Below are 12,169 nucleotides of genomic sequence, written 5' to 3' on the forward strand. Positions count from 1 at the left end.
AAAAGCTAGGGTTAGGATTTATACCCTAATCAAGAAATGATAGATATAGAAGTGTAGAGCTCGAAGAGATGAATCCGAATATACTAAAAGCCCTTTGAAAAAAGCTCTTGATTGATGAATATGGTGATGATGGGTGACGGCTTCAAAAGAGAAAAAGAGGAAGAGAAAATGAAATGAGAAAATATTAGGTCTTGAATTTTGAAAATGAGAAATAACAAATGTAGTGTAAAATGACTACATTAAAAAAAATGGGGAGGGATAGGCCTAGTTCGGCCGAAATTCTCATAGAGTTGACCCCATTGGCCCAAATTGATAAAATGTCTAAAAGCTTGTGGCCCGAATGCTCGAACGAAACCCGAAACGAGAAAACACATCTACGCGATTAAATATTCGGAAAGAACACGCACGCGCGAAAAAAATAAAATATATAAATACTTTATATATTCATATAATATAAAAATATCATAATAAAAATAATTTGGATTTAAAAATCCCAAAAGTCTAACCGTTGGTTTGAAAACCGAAATGATTCGCCGGATAGAAATCCACGACACGTAGAAACGTACAATTTTAAATACGAATACAAATATTCATATAATACAAATAGATTATTACAAAAATAATATTATGGGTCATAGAAATGACGTGGCACGAATAATAATTAACGGACGTTAAATAATAAACGGTAAAAGATAACGGAAAAAGTAGAGTCGTGACAATTCCCACTCACTACAGCACGTCCTTTTTAAAACTTTATCCCTTATCACAATTTTCTTTAATAAATAAATAAAATAAAAATACAAAATTTCAAATTACGAACCCTAAATTCCCAATGCGTCACCGACCGCCGATCACCACCGCCTTTGTTAATTTTTCGTCAACCAAACAGATCTTAACATACAAAATCTGTTCTGAAGATTCGATTGCAGTTATCATGTCAATCAACGGCTATTATTCATCACCACCAATTATTGTTATACGATCTGTGTACGCGTTTAACCTAATATCTGAATTCCGTTTAATTGAATCAATAATCGAAAAATATCCGTACGTTTCAATGGACACTGAGTTTCCCGGCGTTGTTTTCCGGCCAAACGTTGCCGATAACATCTTATGTCATCATAACCCTAATGAACATTACGATTTGCTTAAGTCAAACGTTGACGTTTTGAAATTGTTTCAAGTCGGTCTCACATTCACGGATTCAAACGGAAATTTACCGAATCTTGGAGAAAGTAACACACGGTATATATGGGAGTTCAATTTTAAGGATTTTGATCCGTCACGTGACCAGCACTGTTCTGAATCTGTTGAATTGTTGAAACGACAAGGGATTGATTTTGAGAAGAATCATGATGACGGAATTGATATGTCAGAATTCGCGAAGTTGATGACGTCATCGGGATTGTGTGTAATGAGACTGTAAGTTGGGTGACTTTTCATAGCGGTTATGATTTTGGATATTTGATTAAGATTTTAACGGGTCGGGTCTTGCCTGATGAGTTGATCCATTTTGTTGAGTTATTGAAGACTTTTTTGGGAATAAGGTGTATGATGTTAAGCATTTGATGAGGTACTGTGCAGGAGTGTATGGTGAGTTAGACCGGGTGGCTAAGACTCTTGATGTGGACCGAGCGGTTGGGAATGTCATCAGGCCGGGTCATATAGCTTGCTGACGTGGCATGTGTTTCACAAGATTAAGACCATTCTTATTGCAGCGTGAAGGCTCCGGCATCAACACCACCGAGCCTCCATCGCGCCCCTGTGCGGCGTGATGGAGGGGAAAATGGCTCGGCGCGATGAGTTGATCACGGAAGAAGATGAAGGCGTGAGGCTTGGATTAACCAATCAAAAGCTTCCATGTAATTTATGTTTGATTTCATTTTCTTTTTTGATTAAAAATTAACTGGTTTTGGTTATTAATTTGTGTTTGTTGAGATGAAGAAGAAGGGAGCGTATTTTTTTTCCAGATCTGTGGTGTGGTACAGATGAAATGAAGAAGAAGATAGAATCATCAAATTACATTTTCAGTCCCTATACTTTATTTAATAAACTATTTCTGTATTAATTCAATAAATATACATTATATTATTATATTATATTATATTATATTATATTATACCTATATACTAAATGGTATGGCGGATTCAGTCATTTTAATTATATCGGATTGTCGTTTTAAGTTTGCATTCACATTACAACTGGTCCCTCAACTTCGACTTAATTTACACAACGACCCATCGAGTTTACACTTTTTCAGGGTTAGAAAGCGTAAATATATAACTTTATTAAAATAAAAGAAACTAATTCCACCCGAATTTTTAACGGGCCCTATCTTCTCGCTTGGTTCGAGTTAAATTTTTTCGAGACCACCATTCAACTCGAAAAAAACTCACGAACACAGCGGGACTAACTACGCGCGAAACGGACATCGTTAAAAAAATACTAAATATTTCGGGCTATATTTCATATCGCTCGGTGCGAGTTAAATTTTTTCGAAATCATCGTTCAACTCGAAAAAATCTAACGAACACAACGGGACTAACTACGCGCGAAACGCACATCGTTAAAAAAAACACTAAATATTTCGGGTTGTATTTCATACATATACGTACACGTTCAACAAACAACTCAACTTATTAGATATATTACGTACCAAACAACATATATTCAAATTCAACCGTGCGTTGAATACAACCGCAGCAACGCGCGGTCGAATTTTTTTCTAGTTATAAATAATATATACTCCGTAATAATCTTTATTTATTTAATAAACTATATCTAAAATTAATTCATTAATAAAATAGAATTAATAATAAAATTACTATAAAAAAGAAAAATAAATTAAAAAAGTGGACCAATTTAACCCATAACACAACCATCACGCCCACCACTACAAACTTCATCACGCCATCACGCCATCACCTTTGCCAAATCAGCACTATACCCCACAAAAACACCTCATCACGCCTCATCACCCCGGCACCACTGTGAATGGTCTAAGAAGCTTTGCATTGGTGGGCATGAGAAGTATGCTGGTGTCCTTTATGGATTAGATGTTCTTTGAAATGCTTATTTCAATGTTAGATAGTAGGATTTCCTTCTTTTTAATCATATTTAATTTAATTTAATTATTATTATTATTAGAACAGATGTAAATTATTGGTTGTTTTAATATCAGATCTCCTTTTAAGGTTTTCATGGTGTTCTATATTATCTAGCATACCTTACTGCACCTTTATACTACTATACTATACACATACGTTATATAGTTATTATATGAACATAGATAGATAAACCTTAAGTTCATTATTCTTTATAGTTTGTCAATAGACGTAAAATTCAGGGCTAATAGTCAACGATTGCACATAAATATAATACATGTACAATCGTTGACTAAATATATTAGGAAGGTATATAAATCACTAACTAATAATGAGCTGTTAAAATAATTTACATAAATATAATACATGTACAATCGTTGGCTATTAAGGGCCTTATGTTGTTGGCATAATGGGATATCGTCGTGTTTGGACAGATTTTTTATGTCAGTAATGTTGCTTATATGAGCTTCTCAATTATGAAGCTTTTGAGAGGTAATGAGATGAACTATGGAGCTTGGATTTGAAAAGAGGGGTATCTTGTTCCCAGTGTGAAAATGTTACAGCGTGTCATCTTGTTGCGAGGTATATACAGTCTTTCCTTTCTAATCGGGATGTTTGTTTACTACATAAATGCATTTATTCTGCATTCGCTTTGACAATACAAATATACAATGTCTCCCTCTCATAAGGTGCTCCTCGAGTTCATTAGATGAGGAGTTTTTACTACTATAACTTCGTAGATGTTTATGTTTGCATTTCATTTATAATAATTGCAAGTTATGTTGTTATCCTTCGGTTCTATTCAAAGTGGACTTCCCGATAGTTGTCATTATCTTGTATAATATTTTAGTTTGTCTTGGTACTTGTTAATCGTGCATAATTTACAACCTTGTTGACATATTTTATGCATGTGTGCAGAGTAAGTTGATTCTTTGTAAAAGAACAACCAGAAAGTAACTTGAGTTTGAATATCGTCCTGGTACGTTTCAAAAGTCTTACTGTAAAAGTCTTACTTAGATATTCCTTTTATGTGCTGAGGATTTAAAACTTGTTGCTTATGATTTTAAAATTTCAGTGTTGTTTATGATGTTAAAATATAGCTGTATGGAATTCTTTTACTAGTTATTTCTGTAGTGATTGCTAATATTCTAATGACCGTACCTTAACATCCGAATGAACAACAAATAATGGTTTCCTATGCTCCAATTTACAGAAGCACTCATCATAATTAAGTGTATGTCCTCTTTTATTGTGATCAATGCCAATATGGAATATTAAGTTACCAATATAATAACCAACATGTATTGTATATTTGTACTGCAGTTGCTGTTCATTGAACCCAGCGGTAGACGTATAGACCATATTTTTTGGTGAAACTTTCATATATATGCGAAAAAGGATGAACATAAAATTTTACCAAGTTATATTTCCTTTCACCCGTACAACAAAGTCTTTTCTTCTATCATTAGTTATTGTTTATGTACTGAAAATGCTCCATCTTGTGATGGATTTTCTACAATTCCAGAACTTAATATTGCATCATTAAAGCATATCTTGTCAGATGCTTTAAAGGGGTGTTGGGTAGCAAGGAATGGGTAGGGTAATTGTTTCTAGGTTCCAAAATGTTATTTGAATACATACACAATAATGTATTCCTTGTCAATGTTGTTTTTACGGGGTATTGTTATTGATCTTATATTGTGTGTGTAAATGCTTGTTGTAATTTACCTATCGATAGGTTTGGTTTATTGTGAGTCTTGTCCATTTGTTTGAAGGTTTTTTTAGCTGTTTCTTGTTTTAGCTTTTGTTTGGCGTTGTCGTGGTGGTTTCTTTTAGCCTAGCGGTTGGAAAATATCATCAGGCCGGGTCAGATAGCTTGCTGACGTGGCATGTGTTTCAGAAGATTAAGAAGCTTTGCATTGGTGGGCATGAGCAGTATGCTGGCGTCCTTTATGGATTAGAGGCTCTTTATGGATTAGAGGTTCTTTGAATTATTTATGTCATTATTAGATAGTATGATTTCTGTCTTTTTAATCATATTTAATTCTTAATTAATTATTATTTGAACAGATGTAATTTATTGGTTGATAATATCATATCCCCTTCTAAGGTTTTTCATGGTGTTCTATATTTTCTAGCATACGTTACTGCACAATTATACTATTATATTATATACATACATATAGATAAACTTTAAGTTCATTATTCTTTAAAGTTTGTCAATAGATGTAAAATTCAGGGCCTTATGTTGTTGGATTCTTGTTCTGGGGACTTATGTTGTTGGCATAACGGAATATCGTCTGTGTTTGGACAGATTTTTTTATGTCAGTAATGTTGCTTTTATCATCTTGTCAATTATAAAGCTTTGGAGAGGTAATGAGATGAGCTATGGAGCTTGGATTTGAAAAGAGGGGTATATTGTTCCCAATGTGAAAATGTTACAGCGTGTCATCTTGTTGTGAGATACATACACTCTTTTTCCTTTCTAATCGGGATGTTTGTTTACTACAGAAATGCATTTATTCGTGATTCGACACCTTGAGGAAAGTAGTATGCTTTGTGGCTGGTTAAATTTTCTCTGCATTCGCTTTCGGAATAATTTGAACTAACTATAACTATGAGTTATGACTATGCCTGCAAACGGGTTATGTTCGGTCGGTTTGGGTAACGGGTCGAAACGGGTCACAGGTCAATTGGGTCAAATGGGTTACATAACTTATGACACAGTTGAGCGTTCTGTTCTTTCGGTACAGAATTACAGATACAATACGATGTGTCACTCTCACAGGTGCTCCTCAAGTTCATTTTTTATGCAACCTTATTATGGGTTTTCCATCCCTTTATTATTTGTGGGAATGAAGACTTAAGGTAGATCCTCTAGTATTTGCAGTTCTTTTTCACGTGGAACAGAATTTGCTAAAGCTCTGCTGATTCTGCATTAGATGATCATAGGTGATATTAGGTTAGATGAGGAGTTTTTTTTTTTTACTTTTTATTGAATTATATAACTTAGGGGGTATGGCTACTGTTACCTCGTAGAGTTTATGTTTGTATCTCATTTATAATAATTGCAGGCTATGTTGTTGTATCCTTCCATAAATGGACTTCGCCGATAGTTATCATTATGTCTTGCTACTTGTTAATCGTGAAAATTTTGCAACCTTGTTGACATAATTTTTGCATGTGTACAGATTGAGTAAGTTGATTCTTTGTAAAAGAACAACCAGAAAGTAACTTGAGTTTGAATATCGTCCTGGTACGTTTCAAAAGTCTTACTTAAATATTCCTTTTATGTGCTAAGGATTTAAAACTTCTTGTTTATGATTTTAAAATACTAGTGTTGTTTATGATGTTAAAAGTCCCCGTGATGGTAGCATGGTAGTTGGGAGACATGCAGCATAAAGCGGTGGTCCTGAGTTCAATCCCACAGCTCCATGTCCCTTATAACATGGGTTACGCGATTTTCCTCGCACATGTTGGCTGTTTGACCGCTCCGTGTGGGGCCGCCAGAGGGTCGGTTTTACCCTTTATGATGTTAAAATATAGCTATATGGAATTCCTTTACTAGTTATTTCTGTAGCGATTGCTAATATTATAATGACCGTACCTTAACATCCCAATGAAAAACAGACAATAGTTCCCCTCTGCTTATGTACTCTTTTATTATGATCAATGGCAATATGGAATATTATGCTGGCAATACAATAACAAACATGTATTGTAATGCATTTTCTGTTCATTGAACCCAAGGGTGGACGTATAGACTGTAGTTTTTGGTGAAACTTTCATATATACGCGAAAAAGGGATGAGCATAGAATTTTGCCAAGTTATATTACCTTTTGCTTGTAAAACGAAGTCTTTTCTTCTATCATTAGTTATTGTTTATGTACTGAAATGGTCCATTTTGTTGTGATGGATTTTTTACAATTCCAGAACTTAATAATACATCGTTAAAACATATCTTATCACATGCTTTAAAGGGGTGTTGGGTAGCAAGGAATGGGTAGACTATTTGTTTCAAGGTTCTAAAATGTTATTTGGATACATACACAATAATATATTCCTTGTCAATGTTGTTTTTACAAGGTGTTATTATTGTTCATATATCACAACAATACCCAATCCCGCATAGTAGAAGAGGTGAAATGTAGACAATCGTTCATTACTATATTATCTAATAGACAAAAATGGTGAATAGTAGCTAGGGGCATTTTCGTCTTTTTACCTTTTTTTTAATTCTAATTAAATTTCACTACGCCAACAAAGACCCCCACACTTTTTTCAAATATTCAAATCGACCCCCCAACAAGGGGTAAAGTGTCAAATAACCATTTTCATAAAAAATCTTAAATAAACTCCACCCAAATATTCAACGGGCCATATCTTCTTGCTCACAACGAGTTAAATTTTTCCGACACCATCGTTAAACTCGAAATAATTTTAGGAACACAATGTCACTAACTATACGCAAAACGAACGCTTCTTAAAAAACGCTAAATATTTGGGGTACTTTTCATACACGTTGATTTTGCGTTAAATTTTTAAAAGTCGATAATTACATATCTAAACGCGAAGATAGACATATATTGTTAATTTAAAATAACATTTAAATCTTTCACGGGTTATACCTTTTAGTTCGACTCGAGTTGCGCTTCAACGACATCATTCTTTAGCCATGAACACTGGCGGATCCAATGTATTAAGAGGGGGCGCCCGCCCCCGGTGGATTTCGAATTTTAGTGCAAATTTTTTCGATTTTTCGATTTTGCCCCCGGTAGAAAATTTTTTTTGCTCCAAACCCTTCATATTTTGCCCAAAAACTTCTATATTTTGCCCCAAAATCTTCGTATTTTGCCCAAAAACCTTCAAATTTTGCTAAAAAAACTCATTTTGCCCCAAAACCTCTATATTTTGCACACAAAAAAAATTCCCTATGTTTTAAAAAAAAATTTCCCCCGGTAAAAAAATTTCCTGGATCCGCCACTGGCCATGAAATAATTTTATAAACTAAACGCAATAAAATACATTGAAAACCGAACCCCCGGCGCGAAACAAGGGTTCAACAACTAGTTTATTCTAAAATAGAAGAGAAGTCGTTTCTCTACTCACGTGTAGAGAAAGAATGCTCCACTCACGGGAAGCGAAAATCCTCTCCTCACTCTACTCGAGAGCAGAGAGATTGTTTCCCTATGGACTTCCGGCCAATAATACAAAAATTATTGGGTTACGCGATTTTCCTCGCACATGTTGGCTGTGGGACCGCTCCGTGTGGGGCCGCCAGAGGGTCGGTTTTACCCTTTATGATGTTAAAATATAGCTATATGGAATTCCTTTACTAGTTATTTCTGTAGCGATTGCTAATATTATAATGACCGTACCTTAACATCCCAATGAAAAACAGACAATAGTTCCCCTCTGCTTATGTACTCTTTTATTATGATCAATGGCAATATGGAATATTATGCTGGCAATACAATAACAAACATGTATTGTAATGCATTTTCTGTTCATTGAACCCAAGGGTGGACGTATAGACTGTAGTTTTTGGTGAAACTTTCATATATACGCGAAAAAGGGATGAGCATAGAATTTTGCCAAGTTATATTACCTTTTGCTTGTAAAACGAAGTCTTTTCTTCTATCATTAGTTATTGTTTATGTACTGAAATGGTCCATTTTGTTGTGATGGATTTTTTACAATTCCAGAACTTAATAATACATCGTTAAAACATATCTTGTCACATGCTTTAAAGGGGTGTTGGGTAGCAAGGAATGGGTAGACTATTTGTTTCAAGGTTCTAAAATGTTATTTGGATACATACACAATAATATATTCCTTGTCAATGTTGTTTTTACAAGGTGTTATTATTGTTCATATATCACAACAATACCCAATCCCGCATAGTAGAAGAGGTGAAATGTAGACAATCGTTCATTACTATATTATCTAATAGACAAAAATGGTGAATAGTAGCTAGGGGCATTTTCGTCTTTTTACCTTTTTTTTAATTCTAATTAAATTTCACTACGCCAACAAAGACCCCCACACTTTTTTCAAATATTCAAATCGACCCCCCAACAAGGGGTAAAGTGTCAAATAACCATTTTCATAAAAAATCTTAAATAAACTCCACCCAAATATTCAACGGGCCATATCTTCTTGCTCACAACGAGTTAAATTTTTCCGACACCATCGTTAAACTCGAAATAATTTTAGGAACACAATGTCACTAACTATACGCAAAACGAACGCTTCTTAAAAAACGCTAAATATTTGGGGTACTTTTCATACACGTTGATTTTGCGTTAAATTTTTAAAAGTCGATAATTACATATCTAAACGCGAAGATAGACATATATTGTTAATTTAAAATAACATTTAAATCTTTCACGGGTTATACCTTTTAGTTCGACTCGAGTTGCGCTTCAACGACATCATTCTTTAGCCATGAACACTGGCGGATCCAATGTATTAAGAGGGGGCGCCCGCCCCCGGTGGATTTCGAATTTTAGTGCAAATTTTTTCGGTTTTTCGATTTTGCCCCCGGTAGAAAATTTTTTTTGCTCCAAACCCTTCATATTTTGCCCAAAAACTTCTATATTTTGCCCCAAAATCTTCGTATTTTGCCCAAAAACCTTCAAATTTTGCTAAAAAAACTCATTTTGCCCCAAAACCTCTATATTTTGCACACAAAAAAAATTCCCTATGTTTTAAAAAAAAATTTCCCCCGGTAAAAAAATTTCCTGGATCCGCCACTGGCCATGAAATAATTTTATAAACTAAACGCAATAAAATACATTGAAAACCGAACCCCCGGCGCGAAACAAGGGTTCAACAACTAGTTTATTCTAAAATAGAAGAGAAGTCGTTTCTCTACTCACGTGTAGAGAAAGAATGCTCCACTCACGGGAAGCGAAAATCCTCTCCTCACTCTACTCGAGAGCAGAGAGATTGTTTCCCTATGGACTTCCGGCCAATAATACAAAAATTATTGATCATATATTGTGTGTGTGAATTGGCTCGTTGTAATTTTACTATCGATAAGTTTGGTTTATTGTGAGTTTTGTCAATTTGTTTGAAGGTTTCGTTTTAGCGTATGTGCGTGTGAGCGTGCGGTTGGAAAATCGGTAGGGTCCTCCGCGTCTGTAGAAATTGGAGCTTATAACCTTTTGGTACAACTATGTTATATTATTGTTTTTCACTTAATCCAGACTTATCTACTGAAATAGAACGTTAAGGAATCTTTATGAGATTACATCTATCAACCTTATGTACAAACTATTTTTTGATAAATTTATCTTCTATTGTTAAATCAAATGCCCTTTGATGCAAATACATGACAACTCGATGCTACAACTAGAGAGAATACAAACCATAGTGATACCATTTATTTGTCAGGTTATTATTAGGGATAATGTATTGGGAGGTCACCCAAATATATGATTTTACGTTTGTAGGCCACCCGTTTTTAAAAACGATTTTGTAGGCCACTCGTATTTGTAATTTGTTGCGTTTCTACCAAATCCGGCCAAAAGACTACCGGAATAATATAAAATGACATACTTATCCCTGTATTTAAATTAATTAAAAATAAATAAAAATGTATAATTAATAATTACCTAAACTACCCTTTATGTCCTCTAGTTGTTATACAAACTAAACGTGTATCCTTTCATTTATTATACAAATTAATGATTACAAACGTGGATTAACGTCATTAATTACAAATGTTATACAGGTTTGGATTTATGAAGCAATCCACATATAATTGTTCTCCATCTAAATATTAAGGAAATAAACATAGTTAACTGGGTAATGAAGCAATCCACATATAATCGTTCTTCCATCTAAATATTAAGGAAATAAACATAGTTAACTGGGTAAATGCATGACACTCATAGTGCCCAAAATCAACTAAAAGTTAAATTAAATCCAAATAATTGAACAAATGAAAATAATTTCTTAACTTAAAGATGATACGCTGGAAACGAGAAAAATGTAAACAAGAGAGCTTAGTAATGCTAGCAAAAAAGTCCACTATTTAACCAAATTAACTTGACTCCTTTGTGTGTTCACTTCAATTCCCGAACTTGCGGTTGTAGTGGTTGTTGGTACAACTTCGGTTTTAGTTTTTTTTTCTTGTTCCTGTATTTTGCGTACGCACATTTTTCTTTACCTGTTGTCTTCTCTTTTTCTGCACGTCTAACACTTGTTTTAGGTAAAATATTATTGTTATCCTGGAAAAACAACAACCAACAAGTTAATGAAAGACACATGTACATATCAATTAACAACTCTTGTTTCAGTTGTGTCTCTAACCCTCTTTTTTTCGGCCTTCCTGGCATCCTTCTCGTTGGTGGTGGTAATAGCGCTTCCTTATGAATATGATGCCATTGCTCCTCCCCTCTCAATGGATTAATTAAGTGTTGACAGGTTTTCATAAAACTTGACTTCTTGAAGAATGAGCTAACATAATTTTCAAGATCCTCGCCAACATGGTGAATAGCAGCGATGGAATGTGCACATGGCAATCCTTCTAATTGAAACATTCTACAAGTACAATTCCCATGTAAAGTATCAACAACATAATCATGGCGTCCTTTAGTTACCTCAAATAACCAAGACCCATTTTGATGCACATTTCAGCATTTAATTTCATCAACTCTTTGTCTTAGTTTCTTTACAATCCGTGGGCAAACAACTATTTCCTTCTTTTCCATCCAATCCCGTCTTGTATGAATCCTTTCCATTAATGACCTCCTTATATCTTCAAGCATGTAAATATTAGGTTTGCCTCTAAATCATCACACATCAATTTTTTAATGGCGTTTGTGACGACCCGAAAATTTCCGACCAAATTTAAAACTTAATCTTTATATGATTTCGACAAGATAAGCAAAGTCTGTGATATTGATTCTCAAAATTTTTGAACTAATGTTATATATTCGGTTAACCTTTGACTATTGACCGACGATTCACGAATATCTATTTGTAAATAGATATATATATATGAATATATATATATATATATATATATATATATATATATATACAATAAGTTGGA

The 12,169-nt window shown here is 34.1% G+C and overlaps 1 pseudogene; it reads left to right on the top strand.

Moving 5' to 3' along the window:
• The first annotated feature begins 934 nt into the window (after nucleotides 1–934).
• Nucleotides 935–5,094, top strand: LOC139875905 (probable CCR4-associated factor 1 homolog 11; annotated as a pseudogene).
• Nucleotides 5,095–12,169: the final 7,075 nt, after the last annotated feature.

Source organism: Rutidosis leptorrhynchoides, chromosome 11 (genome assembly GCF_046630445.1).
Source record: "Rutidosis leptorrhynchoides isolate AG116_Rl617_1_P2 chromosome 11, CSIRO_AGI_Rlap_v1, whole genome shotgun sequence".
NCBI lineage: Eukaryota > Viridiplantae > Streptophyta > Magnoliopsida > Asterales > Asteraceae > Rutidosis > Rutidosis leptorrhynchoides.